The sequence below is a fragment of the Eleutherodactylus coqui genome, chromosome 3 (genome assembly GCF_035609145.1).
Source record: "Eleutherodactylus coqui strain aEleCoq1 chromosome 3, aEleCoq1.hap1, whole genome shotgun sequence".
NCBI lineage: Eukaryota > Metazoa > Chordata > Amphibia > Anura > Eleutherodactylidae > Eleutherodactylus > Eleutherodactylus coqui.
The window spans coordinates 113,040,198-113,062,836 of record NC_089839.1 but is presented as its reverse complement, the minus strand read 5'-3'; positions in this window follow the sequence as shown (position 1 = coordinate 113,062,836).

Below are 22,639 nucleotides of genomic sequence, written 5' to 3'. Positions count from 1 at the left end.
ACCTACTTGTATCTATAGCCCGATTGCCTCCGGACATGACCACCAGATGTGGAGCATAGTCTCTGTCTCTTGGCATCTGCTGAAACATAGCAGAGATGATGATGGGAATAGGCGATGCACCTTCTGTAGAACCAAATATGTCCTATATAGAATCTTAATTGACGTTTCCATAAGGGAAACCTGGTGAGTACCATTAGCAATTGTGGAGCAACAATGCTGCCACCTTTCTAGAGTTATCTCTATCTCCAGATCTATTTTCTCATGAATAGGAGTTTTTCTTCGCTGACTAGTTGGTTAAACATACTGTAAATACATGAGAGGACACCTCTCTGGGAGGGGGTCGTCGGTGCATAAATTTTCAAAAGGTGTAAGTTTGGGGAGCAAGGAGGGCATGGTCAGGGATCAAATAAAGTGGAAAACCTGGTTGATCCATAGGAATTCGGGTATGGGGGGTTTAAATGTGGCAATAAATTGTTGTATGGTGAAGAGTTTTGACTTATAGAAGTGGCATAGTGTGGTTAGCTGATTGTTTCTCCACCATATAAAGAGAGAGGGCTCCAGGCTTGGAAAAAAGTGTGGGTTAGGGATTATGGGGAGCATCGGGGAAGTCTTAGAAGAGAGTTTATACTTAAACCGAGTGCTTCTCCATGATAAGAGGGGTAATATGAGATGCGGCTCATCCGGTATAGTCCAGGGGAAAGAGACTATGTGGACTCATATGACTATTTTCAATTTCCATCCAGAGAGGGGTATTTGTGTTGCCCAAACAAATGGTGCACTGAGCTAGTTGTGCTGATTTGTAATATTCTGTTAAATTGGGTACAGAGAGGCCTCCCAATTGCCAATGGTAATGCATAGCCGTGTATTTGATCCTAGCATGTTAAAGTTAAAGACTGTGTGTTGGAAATTGCGAAGAGTGGGCTGAGGAACCTGTATAGGTAAGCATCTGAAAAAGTATAGTATGTAAGGTAGAGTAACCATATTGACTGCATTAATTCTACCCACCCAGGATAGATAGGGTTTATCCCATTTCAGTAGGTCAGAAGTCAGTTTCTTAATTAGGGGATGGCAGTTCAATTTATATAGGGAATGTATCGAAGTGGTCAAATTGATGCCCAGGTATGTTATTTAGTGCTGTTTGTGTTGAAATTGAAAACTGAGAATGATCATTTTTTAAAATCTAAATTCACTGGGAATCCTGACATAAGCGCCCAGAAGTCCAGTATGGACATTAGATTTGGCAAAGATGTTAGGGGTTAGGATAGGGTCAATAAGAGATCATCCACGAAAAGGCTTATTTTTAACTCTCCCATGCCCCTTCCTTTTATATTTGGGTTGGAGCAGATGGCCTCTGCCAGCGGTTCGACCCCCAGGGCGAATAAAGCCGGGGACAGGAGGCAACCCTGTCTAGTCCCTCTACATATTCAAATAGGGTTAGCCCTTGTAGTGGGTAATTTGAGGAGCGTAGAGGGTGTGGAATAGAGAGCTGAGACAGCTGAAAGGAAAGGCCCATGGATTCTGAAGCGTCGCAATGCCCAGAATAAGTAGCTCCATGACAAGGTATCAAAGGCCTTTTCTGAGTCCAGTGCCAACAAGGTGATCTAGGTGTTAGATTTGGAGACATGGTCTATAGCATTTAAAACCTTACAGATGTTGTCTAAAGCTTGTCTTATTGCTATAAATCCCACCTAGTCTCAATGGACCAGGGCTGGGAGCAGGGAATTCAACCAGGTTGCAAGGATAGATTTAAAGATCTTTTAGTCTAAATTAAGTTATGATATAGGTCTGTAATTTTTGAGGGACAGGTGTTCTTTGTTTTCCTTGGGAATTAGTGTGAGTTAGGAATCCAGGAATTCACTCCCAGGGGTCTCCCTCTTCAAAAAATTCTGAAATATTATTTTCAGGGATTGGGCTAGGATATCTTTGAATTTTTTGTAGTATAGGGCAATAAAACCGTCAGGTCCAGTAGCCTTTCCCAGCTTGAATTTTTTAACAGTTTCTATAATTTCTTCCTCAGTGACGTTAGCGTTTAACATATCTTTCTGAGAGTCTGTTGTGTCGGGGGAGGGCGCATTACTCCCCTGGGTCTTATACAATGTGTTATAGTAGTCATGGAAAGTATTGTAAATCAGGTCTGGGTTAGAAGTCGTTTTTCCTTGAGGGGTGTTTATTTTAAAGACATTATTGATCCTTGCCCTGTTTCGGAGTCTGGCTGCTAATAAGCAATCCAGTTTATTAGCTAATTTATAAAAAGTATCCCCTGTTCATTGGAGAGCTTATTCGACTTTCTGTGAGAGGAGTGTATTTATTTGCGATTTAGTGTCCCTGATAGCTTTAGTTGTCACGAGGGAAGGGTTTTGCTAATTTTAAGTTTCTAGAAGAAAGAGCTTTCTCTCAAGGGCTAAAAAGCTTGTCCCCTCCCCTTTTTCTTTTTGATGCTATTTTAATCAGGTGGCCTCTTATATAAGCTTTATAGGCCAGCCAGGTCCATATAGGGGAAGAGTCGGAGTGTTCATCGCAAAGTAATCTGAGTGAGCAGGACTGGGTCTCTTAGGAGTGATTAATTTAGGCGCCATCTGGAATTTTGGTGGGTATCTGATGGCCAGATAATAGAGACAATCACCATATCGTGGTCTGACCAGGAGCAAGGAATATGTCTGATTTGAGCTAAAGATGGTAGGAGGGAGGTCAAGATTAGTATGTAGTCCAACTTGGAATAAAGGTGGACTGTTGGGGAGTAGTATGTATACCCACTTTTGGGGCCATGAATTTCTCTCCAACAATCAGCCACCAACGGGAATGTCAAAGCGTTCGGCCATCTCCATCTCTGCACCTTGGGGAATCTGTCCAGGTTAGAACCTGTTCTGTCCAGTCTCACGGAAAATGGGAGGTTGAAATCCCCCGCCCACTGTTAAGTGGGCAAACTTATGGCTTAAGTGTAGAAGGGTCGGGAGATGGTTTTCGAGGGGGTGTAGACATTAATAAAAGCTACCTGTTGGTCATAAAGTGTGCCCGAAATTATACAAAAGCATCCCTCATCATCTGCATCAACCTGATTTATGTGGAGTGGAAGGGAGCTGTGAAAAAGTGTCCACACCGCCTTATGTTTGGTAGATGCGGAGCCAGAGAAGAATCTGGAGTATTGCAGGTGGAAATAGCTAGGAGAGGAGGATTGGGAAAAGTGGGTTTCCTGAAGCATATGACATCTGGTTTCGTGTATGATAAGAAGGCCTGTCTTATTTTAGTCCCAGTACATTATGGGAAAATAATGTTGACCATGGGAGAGGGGTAAAGGTGTCTCTAGACTTGATACCAACCAACCCCTGCGCCCCAGCAACTCAGTAGGAAGTTGTATTGTGGTGGACGACCTTACTGGGAAAAAATGAACCAAAGCTTTTAACCCGAGCAAGGTGAGAACATAAAATACGGAACAAGGAAATGGATCCTGGGACCTAATCAGGGAAGACTGAAAGCGATCCCCTTTAATGGGGACCTGCATTGGCTTTCCCAATAGGTAAACAGTGGTGTGGCTTTACTCTGAAAGACTGGAAAGAGGCCAGCATGTCCCTCCCCCCACACCAAGGGCATCTAGTCCGGGTTGCCTTTCACAGACCACTCTCGACCTAGCCATAAGCCTGGTTGGTCAAGAAGAGCTGCCCACAAAAGTCAAGTAAAACAGATAAAAAACAACATCAACTAGAATATTGTACTAAATATTGATTAAGCTCTAAGAAGCACAGGGCCCCCAGTATTGTGGACAAATCTGACATCTGCCCCAAGGGACCAAAGCCACGGATGTCTTAAACAAAAAGTCCCATGAGGGACCCCCTAAATACAGTAATTCAGCTCATGTGTCAATGCCTGCTCGAGCGCCAGCAGGAGTGGAGATCGATCCAGTTAAACCTCTGGGGCATGGAGGTTGACCTCTCGGGGCAGGTGGTCTTGTCACTGGAATTCACGCAGACTCCGCAGCTTGGATAGCCTCGGCCAGGGATCTTGCTGAGTAAGATCTTCCTTGGTACTGAAAGATGAGGGCGAAGAGGAATCCCCTCTAGTATTTGATGTTAGCAGTTTGAAGTGCTTGGATAAATGGTCAGAGCAATCTGCGTTTCGCCAATGTAGTAGGGGCTATATCTGCAAAAAGTTGGGCTGAGGAAGAAAGACCAGGTAGATCAGTCGCCCTTCTTGCAGCTGCCAGAAGCTGGTCTCGAACTTCGTAATAGTGCAGCTTTAGAATGATGTCCCGGGGTAGGTCTAGATTGGAGGGGAGAGCTAAGGCCTGATGAAATCTGTTCATCCATAATAACTGTTTGTCTGTGTCAGGCAAGAGTTCAGAAAAGAGGGTAGTCACTGTCTCCTTCAGGACAGTCACCATCTTGGAGAGACCACAAATCCAGATATTGGCTCTCCTGGATCTGTTTTCTAGGTCCAATTTGGACTCCAGTTCCTCAATACGGTGTTTGTCATCTTCTAGTACGACGAAAATGTCATCTGTTTTATGCTCCAGCTCATCTATTCTTCGACTTAGGTCCTTTATCTGGTTGTCAAATTCTTTAACTGCCGAGGAAAGCTCTTCTTTGAAGATTGACTTCATTTGAAGTAGCAGAGCCAATTGGGGTCCTGTGAGGGCTGAGCATGCTGGTTCTGGATTTTCTTGTGAGGGGGGAGCATCCTACGTTGAATCAGATCTGACCGGGCCTGACCCTGCATGTATCTCAGCTTGGGATTGGGTTGCAAAAAGTTCTGGAAATGTTCCCTGCGTTATAGTTTGAGAGTCTCTGTAGGTCTTTCCCTTAGTTATGGTCATACTGGTGTTAACGAGGACTGAAATGCGTGTACAGTAGAGCCGTGCTTTGGGAGTTTGGAGGTTTGGCCTAAACGAGGTCTAGTAGGACATTGACATGTCCCCCTCAGACCACTCCTGTGTCACATTGAGGGAGTAAGGGGCGGGTATAATCTATAGCATTCAGTAAGTGGACATGAGAGCCCATAGCAAAGGAGACAGCAGCAAATAGAAACTATATGTAGATCAAGCCTTTGGGAATCAATTGCAACGCCACAGGCAAATCTGAGAAGTTAGTGTTGTATCTTGCGAGTCTCTGCTATCATACTGCAGAAATTCTGTTCTAATGAATGATTGTAAAGATTTCAAGTGACTACCTTTTTTGTCCAGTTTTTCAGATGTTGTTTATATTTCCCTTTTAATATGGCCCTGATGCTCCTATGAAATGTTACCAAGGAAATCTTGCTGTAGTCATCCCCTTTATGCGGGCCTGTGGCTTCTGGTGTTCACTCTGTTCATCAGATTGTCCCCCATAATGTTGGCTGTCTATAACTGCCAGGTTGCTGGGCCTACTTTCTGCCAGTAGGTTGATCCTCCCCCTAGGCCCTCTTGTGGCTCCCTGCTGGCCACTGTAGGTAGCACTGCTGACTGGGACGTGGGCTACACCAGAAATTTGGGCCGTGGATCTATAGGCCTGAATAAGCTGCATGCAGCTATGATCTTGCCAAAGAGGGGGCTGTGACACTGGGCGGACCTCGAACCCTGGAAGCCGATACCTCGTTCGGTGGCCGATCCAGGCACTTCCTCTAGCTTTTGAAGTTTGATCATTTTCTTGGTGCTCAGACAGGTCCATGGCCGACCTCGGCAGTGCTGATCCGGGCACCCTCCAGCTATCTTCTAGATCATCAAGGCCTTCACAGCTGGCGTGTAGCCAGGATTTTGTCATGCACTCCACACATCGGCATGGTGGGCATTTCACAGGGGCCCTGTAGATCCAGCGCCCGGCCTGCCTGTCCAACTTCCTTCCCCGACAGTCGCCAGGGGTTGGGTGCTGGTGGGCAAAGCAATAAGACTCTAAACCCTGCACACGGAAGCCCCTCGCCTTTTGGTAATGATCCACCCACTGATTCACCTACGGAAACCTTGTTACGACTTTTACTCCCTCTAGATTGTGAAGTTTGATCGTTGTCGTGGTGCTCCGCCAGGGCTATGGCCGACCCTCCAGCTACCTTCTAGACCCTGGAGGCCTTCACAGATGACCCGTAACTGAGAGTTTTGTCCTGCACTCCACACACTGGCATGATCCGTGTTTTACTGGGGCCCTTTAGTTTCGGCGCCTGGCCTGCACATCCGCCTCCCTCCCCCCGCCATTGCTGGGGGTCGGGTGTAGGTGGGCAGGACAGTGAGACTTTAAACCCTGCACTTGGATGCCCCTCTACCTCGTGACATGCGTGCCGCCGACTGTAGATGGGTTGGTCATGGGAGAGAGCACATTCTAGACACGAGCACCAACACTGCCCCCCCACCCGGCCGCGCTTCACGTTGGCGTCCCTTGGCTCTCCTCCACAGAGGAGCCTTCCTCGGCCGATGCCTGAAGGGACGGGATGCAGCACCAAAGAGGACCAGCTTTAGGGGGATGAAAGGGAGCCATTAGTGAGAGCGAGACTATGTGCAGAGAGAGGCTGTTGGCAGCCAGACCTCACGTGCGTTCCCTTATCACCACCAAACCTGCAGGACCCTTGCACTGTACCCTCAAGCCTTCCTCCTGTGCCGTTTCCCCCCTGTGGTAACAGCTCATGTCTCGTGGTCATTGCGGGCTCCTCTGGGGCTTCGGGTTCCCCGGACACCTTGACCTCGCCTTCTTGGTAATGATCCCTCCGCTGGTTCACCTACGGAAACATTGTTACGACTTTTACTTTCTTTAGGTAGTCAAGTTTGATCATCTTATTGGTGCTCCATGGCCATTACCAACCCCGGCAGGGAAAATCCAAGGAGCTCAATAAACCATCCAATCGGTAGTATCGACAGGCGGTGTGTACAAAGGGCAGGGACTTAATCAAAATGAGCTTATGGCTTGCACTTACTGGGAATTCCTCATTCATGGGAAATAATTGCAATCCACGATCCCTACCATCGGGATTTAGTGGGTTATCCTCACCTTTCGGCAAAGGGTAGACACATGCTGGACCGTTCAGTGTTGCGCGCGTGCAGCATCGGACATCTAAGGGCATCACAGACCAGATACTGATCGATCTCGCGTAGCTGAAAGCGATTTGTACCTCTAAGAAGCTGGACATGGACCGTCGAGTGTAGAGTAGCTACTTAGCATGGGGGAGTCTCGTTCGTTATCGGAATTAACCAGACAAATCACTCCACCAACTAAGAATGGCCGTACACCATCGCCCACAGAATCGAGAAAGAGCTATCAATTTGTCAATCCTTTCCGTGTCCATACCGGGTGAGGTTTCCTGTGTTGATTCAAATTAAACTACTACCATCAATTCCTTTAAGTTTCAACTTTGCAACAATACTCCCCCAGAACCTGCTCAGCAGGTCACGGGAATAATGCCACCGGTTCACCAGTCGGCATCGTTTATGGTTGGAACTATGACGGTATCTGATCGTCTTCGAACCTCTGACTTTCATTCTTGATTAATGAAAATATTCTTGCCAAATGTTTTTGCTCTGGTTCGTCTTGCACTGGTCAAAGAATTTCACCTCTAGCGGCACAATACGAATGCCTCCGGTCGTCCCTCTTAGTAATGGCCCCACTTCCGAAAACCAACAAAGTAGAAACGGGATCCTATGCCCTTATTCCTATTTGAAACATTCAGATGACCAGCCTGCTTTGAACACTCACATCAGGGTTCCCGCCTGCGTCTTGCGCCTGACTGCTCAGAGGGAGTGCCCAGGACAGCCGTCTGTCGGCCCCTCGGCCGGACAGGCAGAGTGGGAACTCAGGAACTCTGCTCTGCCACAAGGGAGGCGGGTGAGGTACATTGACAGAGAGCAACCCCACTCCTTCTCAGGACTTAGAGAAAAATTGTAAAATTTCTTACCCAGTAGCCCTGACAAGGTGTTCGTCATGACATTTTGCAAGCCCTTATTTTACACCTGTTCTTTCTATTGGGGAAAACCAGCCAACTTGGTCTGCCTTCCTGGAACTGTCGCTCAGCTCGGACCACCCAGGCTTTTCCTCATACCGGTTCTCAGACACCCCACTTCACCTCAGCTCAGCCTGGCCTCCTGGAACTCCCACTCGGCCACAACCTTTCTCCCCACCAACCCCACTTGTATGCTTGCACTGCCGCATGCTAAGTCTGGAATAAGCAGCTCTCTCAAGTCCACCGGCAAAAGCTATTGCTCAGTCCGGCTTCCTGGAACCACCACCCGGCATGGCCCACCTGGTTCATCCTCATAACCTCACGCCTGAAGCATTGGGTCTGACACAGCCACTCGGGTGGCGAGCCCCTGGTTGCCGGCCGCTAACCCTCTTTCACCCATCCAGCAGACCTGTACATAACTGCCGGACATGACTTTTTCCTGACCACCCTCACCCATATTGAATATGTTCAGTCTATGAGGGGAAAATCAGCTGCTTCATGCCAACCTCCTGGAACCACAACCCGGCATGGTTACAAGGAATTTTTCCCATCCCGATTCTCACAACCCTCATTTTTACTCGGCTCTATCTGACCTCCTGGAACTCCAATCAGCCACTCAGATGGCTATCACCCGGTTCCCACCACAAACTGGGAAGCACACAGCAGGACTTGCCGCTCACCTAGGCTGACCTCATGGAACTCTGACACAGCCACATGGGCGGCTATTACCCAGTTCCCACCATAGACTGGGAGGGACTTTGCAATTCCTCCAGGTCCTTGCTCAAGGCAGTCCTGCAACTGCCTCAGGGACTCTGTACACCCCTACCTGGGGCACTGTGTGTTCCTTTAACACTTGCACTTTTTCTCATTGCAGGGGCTCCTGCACAGGTTCAGCCCCACCTCCTGAAACTCTGACACAGCCACTCGGGTGGCCAGCACCTGGTTGCCAGTCACTCACCCTCTATCACCCATCCAGCAGACCTGTACATAACTGCCAGATATGACTTTTTCCTGACCCCCTGTCTTAGACATATTCAGTCTATGAGGGAAAAATCAGCCGCCTCATGGAACCGCGACTTGGCATGGGTGCCAGGGCTTTGTCCCATTCCGGTTCTCAGAACTCTCATTTTCACTCGGCTCTATCTGACCTCCTGGAACTCCAACCTGCCCGCTTGTAAGGCTATTATGCGGTCCCCACCAAAGACTGGGAGGCACCCAGCGGGACTTGCCACTCACCCAGGCCAACCTCCTGAAACTCAAATCTGGCAAATTGGAGGGCTATCATCCGGTTTTCACCAAAGACTGGGAGACACCAGCGGGATTTGCCGCTCATCCAGGCCGACCTCCTGGAGCTCCAACTAGGCCAATTGGAGGGTTAGTAGCCAGTTTCCATCAAAGACTGGGAGACACCCAGTGGAACTTGATGCTCTCACCCAGGCTGACCTCCTGGAACTCCAACTCGGCCAATTGGAGGGTTATTACCCAGTTTCCACCAAAGACTGGGAGACACCAGCGGGATTTGGCGCTCATCCAGGCCGACCTCCTGGAACTCCAACTAGGCAATTGGACTGCTAGTAGCCAGTTTCCATCAAACACTGGGAGACACCCAGTGGGACTTGATACTCACCCCAGGCTGACCTCCTGAAACTCCAATCAGCCACTGAGATGGCTATCTCCCGATTCCCACCAAAGATTGGGAGGCACCCAGTGGGACTTACCGCTCTACAAGGCTGACCTCCTGGAACTCCAACTCGGCCAATTGGAGGGTTATTACCCAGTTTCCACCAAAGACAGGGAGGCACCCAGTCGGAATTGCCGCTTGCCAGTCTGACCTCCTGGAACTCCAACCAGGTTAATTGGAGGGTTATAACCTGGTTTCCACCAAAGACTGTGAGGCACCCAGTGGGACTTGCCACTCATCCAGGCCGACCTCCTGCTACTCCAACCAGACCAATTGGATGGCTATCACCCTGTTTCCACCAATGACTGGAAGACACCAGCAAGACTTGCCACTCACCCAGGCCGATCTCTTGAAACTCCAACCCGACCACTTGGAGGGCTATCACCCGGTCTCCACCAAAAACTGTGAGGAACTTAGCAACTCCTACAGATCCTTGCTTAAGGCAGCCCTGCAACTGCCTCCTCGACTGTGCACGCCTCTTCCTGTGGACTGTGTGTTCTTTAACACCTGCACTTTCCCTCAGCATAGTGGCTCCTGCACAGGTTCAGCACCATCTCCTGGAACTTTGACATAGCCACTTGCACGGCCAGCCATGAATCAATGTGCAGTGTGTAGGTAGGACCTTTGTGCCTTCACCCTATCGGGAGCTAGGGGTGTGACAGGGGCGTTCCTCTTGTCAAACCCCTAGCTTCCGGTTGCATCAAGATACAATAATACTAGCTATGTGTTCCCTCACTATATCTTTGCTTATAGATGGCCTTCAATCTTTTATTCCTTCAATAGCACAGGGAAGATCAGTTGATGTTACATTTACTTTCTGAGAGATACAAACAGATATAAAATAGGAATTTAAAAGTTCGACCTTCTCAACATTATTTTTAAGCAATTCACCATTTTCATCCTGTAAGCATCCTGTAGCATCTTTGACTTTTCTTTTGCTTTTGATATACCTCCCAAATTCATTTTATTGTTTTTGGCCTCTTTTGCAAGCCTCAATTCCTTATTAGCTTTAGCTTTCCTGACACTTAGGCTTCTTTCACACGAGTGCATATTGGGCGGTGTTCACGGCTGGCCAATGTACGCTTCCATCTGGAGCGTTGAAGCTCGTGAACACGACATAGAGTCAGGTGCATATGCACCAAGCTCACCATGCTGTCGCCCATTTCCCTTCCTCCCCATCGCAGGCTCATGTCTCATCTCCTCCCCGCTCGTTCTTTGCAATTGAAGGGGCGGGGGAGGAGCTAAGCGGCGGCCTTCCCCACCTCCTCCCATTGATAGCTATGGACAAGGGACGGGGAGATGGTGGGAGCTGAGCTCTGCCCACATCCCGCCTCTTGTCCATAGCCATCAATGGGAGGAGGCGGAATGCGCCAGAGCTTAGTGCTGCCCCCACCCAGCCCCCTTTCATTGTACAGTATAAGTGGGGAGGAGATGAGAAGTAAGCCTGCATGGGGGGAGAAGAGCATAGAAACCCATGCAGCGGCAGACGTATTCCGGACCAAAAGATAGTTCCAGGACTATCTTTTGGGCGCGACGTAAAAACGCCCCGGCGCTATATTAGCCTTGCCGGGCGCTTTTACGTCTCAGTAATACGCCTATATGTTCTGATGCATTGGAATCCAATGCATCAGACCACAGCGCATATTGGCCGGCCGTGAAAAAGGCCGGCCGATATGCGCTCGTGTGAAAGAAGCCTTACCCTACAGTTTCTACAGACTGCATTATATTTTTCTTTAGATATGCCACCCCTTTCTCCCTTTGATAAATATTTTGTCTTCCTTTTTAGCATGTGTTCATCCAGCCTGATCTCTTTAAATGCTTCCCATTATTCCTTCTTTTAGGGATTGGTAATGATTGTGCTTTGAGAATCTCATTTTGCATTATTTCCCAACCTTCTTGGACATGTCTGTCCTTAAGAATATCCATCCATTAGATCCTCCTACCTTCTTTCTAAGTCCATTAAAATCTGCCTTTCTGGAATTCAACCTTGAGGTCTGAGTCTTCGCAGATCTTCCCTTGTTAACCAAAATTCAAGAGTACCGTAATCCTAAAGTCCCAGCCACTCTTACTTCCTCAACCTTTTCTTCCCTGTTGGTAGAATTAGGCCCAAGGTAGTAAATACCCTTGCTTTCTCTTTTATTTCTATAAGCAAGATAGAGAACAACATCAAGGTGCCCTGACTGCTGATTGGCTATAGTCTGATCACTGAAGCGGGCATTTTAAGAAATTCAGTTTCGACAAAAATCAGGTTGATTCAATCCCATTTGGTATAAATAGGGGTGATTTTTCTGCCCGGCCAATGAAAACAACACTATACATAAAATTGTATGTGTCAGTGACCAGCCTGTATATGTATACTAGCTGATATACCCGGCTTCGCCCGAGTTAATTTGGTACTGGTATTTATCTGGTGTTCACACGGAAAATCTTATGAAGTCGTGGTTACTTTAGAGATACCAAGGAAAAACATATGTTCACCATTTTGCATAGTTCTCTGAGTTACCCAGGAAACACCATGTGGAGGTAACCATGCGACGTTTCCTTTATATGAAATGACATCAGGAAGTGAGAGAATTTGATTACGCACAAAAAATTTGGACACTAATTCTTTTGCGCTTAGAATTAAATAATCGAGTTGGGACCCATTAGCTTTTCCTATTTATGACATAATCAATGCTCCTGCCAAATTTCCCGTTTCTATGACACCGGTAAGTGAAAAAATTACATTCCGCACGTAAAATTTAGACGCTAATTCTTTTGCGCATAGAATTAAATAATCGAGTTGGGACCCATTAGCTTTTCCTACTTATGACATAATCAATGCTCCTGCCAAATTTCCCGTTTCTATGACACCGGAAAGTGTTAAAAAAGTTACATTCCGTACGTAAAATTTGGACGCTAATTCTTTTGCGCATAAAATTGAATAATCGAGTTGGGACCCATTAGCTTTTCCTATTTATGACATAATCAATGCTCGTGCCAAATTTCCCGTTTCTATGACACCGGAAAGTGAAAAAATTGCATTCCGCATGTAAAATGTCGATGCCAATTCTTTTGCGCTAGAATTGAATAATCAAGTTGGGACCTATTAACTTTTCCTACTTATGACATAATCAATGCCCTGCCAAATTTCATGTTTCTATCACATTGGGAAGTGAGAGATTTAGATTCCGTACGTAAAATTTGGACGCTAATTCTTTTGCGCATAAAATTGAATAATCGAGTTGGGACCCATTAGCTTTTCCTATTTATGACATAATCAATGCTCGTGCCAAATTTCCCGTTTCTATGACACCGGAAAGTGAAAAAATTACATTCCGCACGTAAAATTTTGACGCCAATTCTTTTGCGCTAGAATTGAATAATTGAGTTGGGACCTATTAACTTTTCCTATTTATGACATAATCATTGCTCGTGCCAAATTTCCTGTTTCTATGACACCGGAAAGTGAAGAAATTACATTCCGCACGTAAAATTTGGACGCTAATTCTTTTGCGCATAGAATTGAATAATGAAGTTGGGACCCATCAGCTTTTCCTATTTATGACATAATTAATGCTCGTACCAAATTTCCCGTTTCTATGACACCGGAAAGTGAAAAAATTACATTCTGCACGTAAAATTTCGACGCAAATTCTTTTGCACTAGAATTGAATAATTGAGTTGGGACCTACGAACTTTTCCTACTTATGACATAATCAATGCTCGTGCCAAATTTCACGTTTCTATGACACCGGAAAGTGAGTTAATTAGATTCCGTACGTAAAATTTGGACGCTAATTCTTTTGCGCATAGAATTAAATAATCATGTTGGGACCCATTAACTTTTCCCATTTATGACATAATCAATGCTCGGGCCAAATTTTAAGTTTCTATGACATTGGAAAGTGACAGATTTAGATTACGTACGTAAAATTTCGACGCCAATTCTTTTGCGCTAGAATTGAATAATCGAGTTGGGACCCAATTACTTTTCCTATTTTGGAGATAATCTATGCGTGTGCCAAATTTCATGTTTCTACGACATCGGGAAGTTGGAGAACTTTTGGCGAGTCAGTCAGTCAGTCAGTGAGTCAGTCAGTGAGTCAGTGAGGGCTTTCGTCTTTATATATATAGACTAGCTGATATACCCGGCTTCGCCCGAGTTAATTTGGTACTGGTGTTTTTCTGGTGTTCACACGGAAAATCTTATGAAGTTGTGGTTACTTTAGAGATACTGAGGAAAAACATATGTTCACCATTTTGCATAGTTCTCTGCGTTACCCAGGAAACACCACGTGGAGGTAACCATGCGACGTTTCCTTCATATAAAATGACATCAGGAAGTGAGAGTATTAGATTACGTACATAAAATTTGGACACTAATTCTTTTGCGCTTAGAATTGAATAATCGAGTTGGGACCTATTAACTTTTCATATTTATGACACAATCAATGCATGTGCCAAATTTCATGTTTTTTATGACATTGGGAAGTGAGAGATTTGGATTATGTACGTAAAATTTGGACGCTAATTCTTTTGCGCATAGAATTGAATAATGGAATTGGGACCCATTAGCTTTTCCTATTTATGACATAATCAATGCTCATGCCAAATTTCCCGTTTCTATGACACTGGAAAGTGTTAAAAAAATTACATAGCGCAAGTAAAATTTGGACGCTAATTGTTTTGCGCATAGAATTAAATAATGGAGTTGGGACCCATTCGCTTTTCCTATTTATGACATAATCAATGCTCGTGCCAAATTTCCCGTTTCTATGACACCGGAAAGTGAGAAAATTATATTCCGCACATAAAATTTCGACGCCAATTCTTTTGCGCTAGAATTGAATAATCGAGTTGGGACCCATCAGCTTTTCCTATTTATGACATAATCAATGCTCATGCCAAATTTCTCGTTTCTATGACACCGGCAAGTGAGAAAATTACATTCCGCACGTAAAATTTGGACGCTAATTCTTTTGCGCATAGAATTGAATAATCAAGTTGGGACCCATTAGCTTTTCCTATTTATGACATAATCAATGCTCGTGCCAAATTTCCCGTTTCTATGACACCGGAATGTGAGAAAATTAGATTCCGTACGTAAAATTTGGACGCTAATTCTTTTGCGCATAGAATTGAATAATGGAGTTGGGACCCATTAGCTTTTACTATGTATGACATAATCAATGCTTGTGCCAAATTTCCTGTTTCTATGACACTGGAAAGTAAAGAAATTACATTCCGCACGTAAAATTTCGACGCCAATTCTTTTGCGCTAGAATTGAATAATGGAGTTGGGACCTATTAACTTTTCCTATTTATGACATAATCAATGCTCGTGCCAAATTTCATGTTTCTATGACACCAGAAAGTGAGAAAATTAGATTCCGTACGTAACATTTGGACGCTAATTCTTTTGCGCATAGAATTGAATAATCGAGTTGGGACCCATTAGCTTTTCCTACTTATGACATAAGCAATGCTCGTGCCAAATTTCCCATTTCTATGACACCGGAAAGTGAGAAAAGTACATTCTGCACGTAAAATTTGGACGCTAATTCTTTTGCGCATAGAATTGAATAATCGAGTTGGGACCCATTAGCTTTTCCTTTTTATGACATAATCAATGCTCCTGCCAAATTTCACGTTTCTATGACATTGGGAAGTGAGTGATTTAGATTATGTGCGTTAAATTTTGACGCCAATTCTTTTGCGATAGAATTGAATAATCGAGTTGGGACCCAATTTCTTTTCCTTTTTTGGAGATAGTCTATGCTTGCGCCAAATTTCATGTTTCTACGACATCGGGAAGTTGGAGAACTTTTGGCGAGTCAGTCAGTCAGTGAGTCAGTGAGGGCTTTCAGCTTTATATATATAGATGTATGATAAAGTGAAAATTAGGTTACGTGGATTATGAGGGATGCTGTTGGATGAAGAAGGTCAGAATTTAGAATGAAATTGCACTCCATTCAGCCTCCTTTTCACTGCAGGGGGTGCACTAACCCTGCAGCAAGGGGGACGGCGGACATGGGTCTCCCAATCTTCAGATTCCAGAATTGCAGAATTGAGAGCCCCACTGATTAGCAAGTTATCCTTATTCTATGCATATTAGATAACTTGCAATTTTAGTATGACCTCGTTAAAGTTAACCCCTTCCCTCCATATGACGTAAGCGTACGTCATGGCTGCTGGGTACTTCCCGCAACTGGACATACCCTTACGTCATGTGAATAGCACAAGATCATGAGCGATCACTGATAGCCGGCCTCCCGCTGCAACAGCGGGGGTGTATCGGAGATGTGCCCCCCGCTGTTAAGCCCTTCCCTGCCGCGATCTATGTAGATCGCGTCATAGGAAGGGTTCAGAGAGACTTATGAAAAACCCTATGAACCCTCCATGTAGCTGTCAAATTAAGTTCAGAAGCAAGCGGATTTACTACACGTGTGATGACAAAGGGACCCACGTAACGCGGTGCCAATTTCAAAGACAGAACCTTCTGTCCCATCCTGTAAGGCTCAGATACTGACAGACTCCTCCCACTATGCAACTGCATATGAGACCTGTTGCTTCCAGGTTCTTCTGTACTTCTTTCCATACCCCCTGCAGCGCATCTGTGGCGACATCAGCTGCAGGACAGGCAGATGGAGTAGAAATAGCTGTAAGGAAGCAAGGATGCTGACCATATACGCAAAGGAATGGAGATACCCCAGTAGAAGAATAAGTATGGTTGTTTAGCGCAAACTCTGCCAATGGCAGGAATTCTGCCCACTGATGAGCCTTTTCGCTAGCAAACAAACGTAAATATTGCACTAAATCCTGGTTCTTCCGCTCAGTCTGACCAATAGTTTGTGGGTGGAATGCTGACGAGAAGAAAAGCGACGTTCCCAGGTTTCTACATAAGGCTCGCCGAAATTGCGCAACAAACTGAACACCGCGATCAGATACAATGCTCTCGGGAACCCCATGTAGACGAATGATTTCTTTTACAAAAATCTTGGAAAATTCTATCGCAGAAGGTAGCTTCTTTAACGCCACGAAATGTGCCATCTTTGAGAAACGATCTACAACAACTAGGATAGTGGTGAACTTCTGAGACTCAGGTAGATCGGTGATAAAATCTACCGATGAATACGACCACGAACGAAAAGGCACCGGTGACGGTCTCAGAGGCCCCTCCGGACGACGCTGACTTTTATGGCGTGCACAGACAGAGCATCCTTTAACAAAGTCATGCATCTGCCGAGACATGCCTGGCCACCAGTAGTGTCTAGTACAAAGATCCAGAGTCCCCTGAACCCCCAGATGGCCTGCGAGAACAGATGGGTGAGACTCTTCAATGACTCCTAGACGCAAGGTCTCCGGCACAAATCATCTGCCCTCCGGCACCCCCGAGGGAGCGTCCTGCTGACAATTTTGTAGATGAGGAACGAGATCAGATTCTACAGCTGCCACCACCACCCCAGGTGCCAAGATATTCTCGGGAGCCATTGCCTCACTTTCCGGCGAACCGAAACTCCGTGAGAGGGCGTCTGCCTTCACATTCCCCCCCCCCCCCCCCCTGGAATATATATGTAACGATGAGGTTAAACCTGGCTAAAAACAATGCCCACCTGGCCTGACGAGCTGTGAGTCTTTTAGCATTGGCGAGATATACCAAGTTTTTATGATCAGTACACAGGGTAATGTGATGCCTTACCCCCTCAAGATGGTAATGCCACTCTTCTAGAGACCACTTAATCGCCAATAACTCACGATTACCCACGTCGTAGTTACGTTATGTTACGAACTAAACTTCCTCGAGAAGAACGCACATGGACTATACCCAGGTCTCCCGCTGAATTCCTGGGACAATACAGCCCCTGCCCTCATCTCAGATGCATCAACCTCAATGAAGAATGGTCGCCGTGCGTGAGGCTCTACTAGCACTGGGGCAGCAGTAAACACCCTTTTGAGATGACTAAAAGCCTCTAGGGCCTCTGGCGACCATCTTACCAAGTCGGCACCCTTCTTGCTAAGATCGGTCAGGGGTTGGGCAATAACAGAATAATTCTTAATGAATCTACGGTAGAAATTTGTGAAACCTAAAAACCGCTGGAGAGCTTTCAGGTTATCTGGTCTGACCCATTGGGAGATTGCTGCCACTTTATCAGACTCACATAACCAAGGAAAGACACTTGTTTAGTACCAAAAATGCATTCCTCTAATTTGGCAAAAAGTTGGTACTCACGCAAACGGATCAGAACTAGCCTCAGGTGCCGCACATGTGAATCCCAGTCTGGGGAGTACACCAGAATGTCATCAAGGTATATGACCAAAAATACCCTCAGGAAGTCGTGGAAGACCGCATTCATAAATCCCTGGAACACAGCGGGGGCATTACAAAGTCCAAAGGGCATGGCTAGACATTCAAAATGTCCAAACGAGGTGTTGAACGCGGTCTTCCACTTATCTCCCATTCGGATGCGACTTAAACTGCAAGCCCCCTTAAGTCCAATTTGGAAAACCAGTGGCACCCTACCACCTGATTCAATAAATCAGGAATCAGGGGGAAGGAGCACTGGTTCTTCACTGTAATTTTATTCAAAGCCCGATAATCCACACAAGGCCTCAATGTTCCATCCTTCTTCTTTACAAAAGAAGAGACCTGCCTGGACGGCCTGATATGTCGTTTGGGCAGAGACTCCGAAATATAGGACTTAAGGGCTTTGTGCTCACACCCAGACAAATTGAAAATGGCTCCCTTAGGGATGGGACTGTCGGGGATCAAATCAATACCACAGTCCCACTCCCTATGGGAAGGCAAAGTCTCAGACAGTTTCTTGGAAAATGCATCATGAAAATCAGACAAATACTCAGGAATAAGTATGGTATCTGCTAAACACATGGATATAGTAGCTAAGTGACTATGGCAGGACCACCCCCAATGTATCAATTCCCAAGTGGACCAATCAAATCGGGGATTGTCCAGTGCCAACCAGGGCATACCAAGCACTACATCAACAGACATTCTTTCCATTACCAAGAACGACAGATACACAGAATGGAGAACACCCACAGTGAACTGTACACGTCTGATGTAACATGGGAGTCCTCCATTGTACAACCCCTGCAGACAGAAGGGTAGAATCAATACTAGTTAAGCGTATGGGAATCTTTAACGCTGAGAGTTCAGTCATCAGAGGTCTGACAAAACTTAAACTAATCAAATTGGTGGCAGCCCCCGAATTAATAAAACCTTGACCGCACTGAGTGAAATTCCGGAAGCCAATCTGACAAGGCACCAACCATTTAGGAAGTAGCTGTGATCCTAGGCAATCCTCCCAAAAATTGCCTAGGATCTGAAGTTTTCCACCAGTTCAGACTGATGCTGTAGACACTTCTGATGACATGTCGCTACATGATGTCTGGCTTTCCCACAATAGAGGCAGAGGCAATGAGTCATGTGGAACCGTCGCCGTTCCTTGGGACTTAGGTGATCCACTTCCATAGGCTCGGCACCAGAAGTTGGCATGGGAGATAAGGGAGCGGGTCTGCCGCATTCCCTAGCCTTACGGGCCTGATGTTCCTCCTTTCTAGATCTCAGCCTCCTGCCAGCTTTGACCGCCAATTCCATCGCATCATTGAGTGTCAGGGGAGCGGGATGAGAAATGAGTAGATCTTTGACCGCGTCAGAAAGACCCAACAAAAACACATCTTTAAGGGCGCTATCGTTTTAAGAGGTTTCACCTGCATACAGTCTAAATTTAGAGCAATAGTCCTCTACCCACTGCTGCCCCTGACGTAGAGACATGAGATGGGATACCGCCAACCCTACATGGTCTGGCTCATCAAAAATACCTCAAAGTTCCCAAAAAAACAAATCAACTGACTGCAGGCAAGCCGAACTCTCGGGTAACAAGTAGGCCCATGTCTGGGGGGGACCCCAAAGTAAGGACATAATCAATCCAACTTTCTGGGATTCTTAGCTGGAGGAGTGGGGCCGCATCCGAAAATACAATCTAAATGCCTGCTCAAAAACAAAAAACTTGCTCCTCTCCCCTGAAAATACCTCAGAAAGCGGACACTTGGACTCAGGAATATAAGGGGCGGTAGAAACATGCACTAACTCCCGCTGCTCCTGGGGCACCATACGACCGGACAGGTCTTGGATCACGACCACTAACTCCTGCAACTGACTTGCAAGGGTACTCATGGCCTCCATTGGAGAGCAATTTTAAGGACCAGTTATTATGTTACGGTATACTACCCTTGATACGCCAGCCCGGGTGCCCTAGATCTCACCCACAACCCCTGTCCCTGCCTACTTGCCTCCACTCCTGGCTAATCCTAGGCAGGCAACTGGGCAATGATCCCTACTCTCACTAGGGACAATACTAAGCAGAACTGAGGCAGATGGAAAAACCTGGCGGATAATAGCAAAGTATAGCAGACAAGTTGACAGAAGCAGGAGACCAACCGAGGCAGACTAGCTAGCACACTAAGGTAAACCAATAACTGGCAGTGATTGCCAGTCTCTGCCCGACCTTTAAACAAAAGCCTCTGCCCTGGGGCATAGAGAGGGAGACAGCCAACTCCCAACAGAACATAATAAAAGGGAGCTCGTGCACAGCAGCTGCACTCACAGGTGCGCACGCGCACGGTGCCGCGCGCCACCAGCACCAAGCCGCCCACGTCGGCCAGGCACCCGATCCCCCAGCAGTCGGACAACAAGCCAGGGGACGCGCCCCGACCACGGGACCCCGCACACCGCCACCCGGGAGGACCAGCAACCGCCGCATGGTAACAGTCCCTCTCTGTTTTGTACCTCATCTTAAGGGCTCCTGTCCACGGGCAAATTTTCACTGGGTGATAATCCGGCCGCGGGAACGCAGTGAACGTTTTCCATAGCGTTGCTAAGGAAAACGCAACCCCCCCTTTCCACAAGCAGAGAATCATAGCGATTCCTGCTCGCGGCCAGCAAATCGCAGCATGCTGCGACTTGCCGCGATTCTCCAGGGTGAGTTTATCTGTCAGATAGGCTCACCGCGGAGATCCATCAGCTGGCTCCTGCTCCCCGGCGGTGGCTCCCATCGCAACGCCCGTGGACAGGCAGCCTTAGTGTAACTTTCTCTGACCACTTCTCTGGTGATGCCTATAGGGTGAGAGTGACCCACCAGGATACCACATGATGTTCCGGAGAGTTAACATGGGCAGAATATTTCTACAGCTAAAGTCACAGCTAAATCTGTTCCCATTACCTGCAGATTTTGGTGCAGAATTGTCTGTGTCTTTAGCTGCGGAATACAAAAATGTTCTGCCTGTGTGAAAAGTCCCTTAACCCCTTGAGTGGCACGCCCGGAAAAGTTCCGTGACTAGCTCCACTGCTCATAGCAACATAGCCCGGAAGAATTCCGGGCTATGTATCACTATGGGAGCTGCAGAGCACAATGCCACAAGCTGTGACAGTGTGCTCTGCCTGCACAGTCCCACAGAGAACAAAGCAAGGGCTTTGAAAAACCAGCAGAAGATATTACCGGCATATCGGCAATGTCCTGCTTTGTTTACAGGTTGCCATAGAGACCATCGGCTTGTCAGAAGCAAGCCGATGGTCTCTGTGGCAGGGAGAGCTGGTTGTTAGCTGTCAGAGGACAGCTAGGTACTAGCTCTTACAGCAGAGATCAGAGAAAACCTCCGATCTCTGCTGTGTTAACCCTTTACATGCTGCAGTCTATGTGACTGCAGCATGTAAAGGGCTGTCACTGCAGCATGTAAAGGGCTGTCACCATCGGACCCCTGGAATGTGATCAGGGGTCCTGATGGGTCCCTGTGGAAGTCCCCTAAAGGGACAAAAAAAAATAAAAAATTTTTAAAAAATTAAAAAAAAAAAAAGTAAAAAAATTATTAAAAAAATAAAAAAAACACTTGTCTCCCTTTACTTTGTAAAAAATCAAAAATACAATCACACATGTGGTATCCATGTGCGTCGTAATGACCCAGAGAAGAAAGTTAATACATTATTTAACCCCTTAATGACATGGCCCCTTTTTTCTTTTTTCCCCATTTCTTTTTTTCCTCCCCCCTGTTTAAAAAATCACAACTTGTCCCGCAAAAAACAAGCCTTTATATGGCCATGTCAATGGAAAAATGAAAAAGTTATGGCTCTTGAGACGCAACTGCAAAACTAGTTGAAATTCAATGATTAGACCATTTTAAAAAACCTGCCCTGGTGGGCACGACAGGGTGGTAGGAAACCCGCCACTCAAGGGGTTAATAAAACAGGGCAACAAATGTCTATCAGATGACACTCTTATTTCAAGCTTATATGTTCTTTTCCCAGCACAATTATGCAGTATTGCTACTTGCCTATTGTGAGAACATTTGGGTATCCCCATTGACTTTTATTGGGATCTTTGAAGTAAAATAGAGCATGTTCTAGCTTCTTTTGCGCGGCCGAAATGCGCATGCAAAATAAATAAATGCGCATTTAAACAAATTAATTGAAATCAATGGACTCTATTCACTGTGTGTGCACATACATCTGTGTGAAACCAGTCTAAACAGCAAACCATAAAAGTGCGCAAAAGGTGAAATTGTTGTGTTTTTAGATTCCTACACCACAAAAAAACAATGAAAAGTAGCAATAAATTATACTAAGGAACACAATTTTTGTTGACTTACACTTGTTTTTTTATTAACTTTTAGCTTCATAATACAAAAACGACCTCAGTTTTTCTCTATCACATTAACTTTTTAAGATACAGGATATCCTCAATTTTCCTCAAAAAATTTATAAAACGTACACACAATGGAAAATCAAAAAATTACCTGATGTGCAATGCGTTTCAAAAGTTATTTATACCTCCTTTATCAAGCACAAATCCGGGTGTGCTCGGGTGCCGGAAGCAATTGCATGAGTTTGCGTCACTGGAGCACATGTTTTTGCGTTTCTCTAACTGGATATGAGACAGTACAATACACTTCAGTATTATGATGTAGAATATAGATAGAAGATAATGTGTGTCAGAAGGAGTTCTGGCACATGTAGAACAATTAAAATAATAAAGTCATTAATAAGTTAAAATAAAAAATAAAATATAAGAAAAAAGT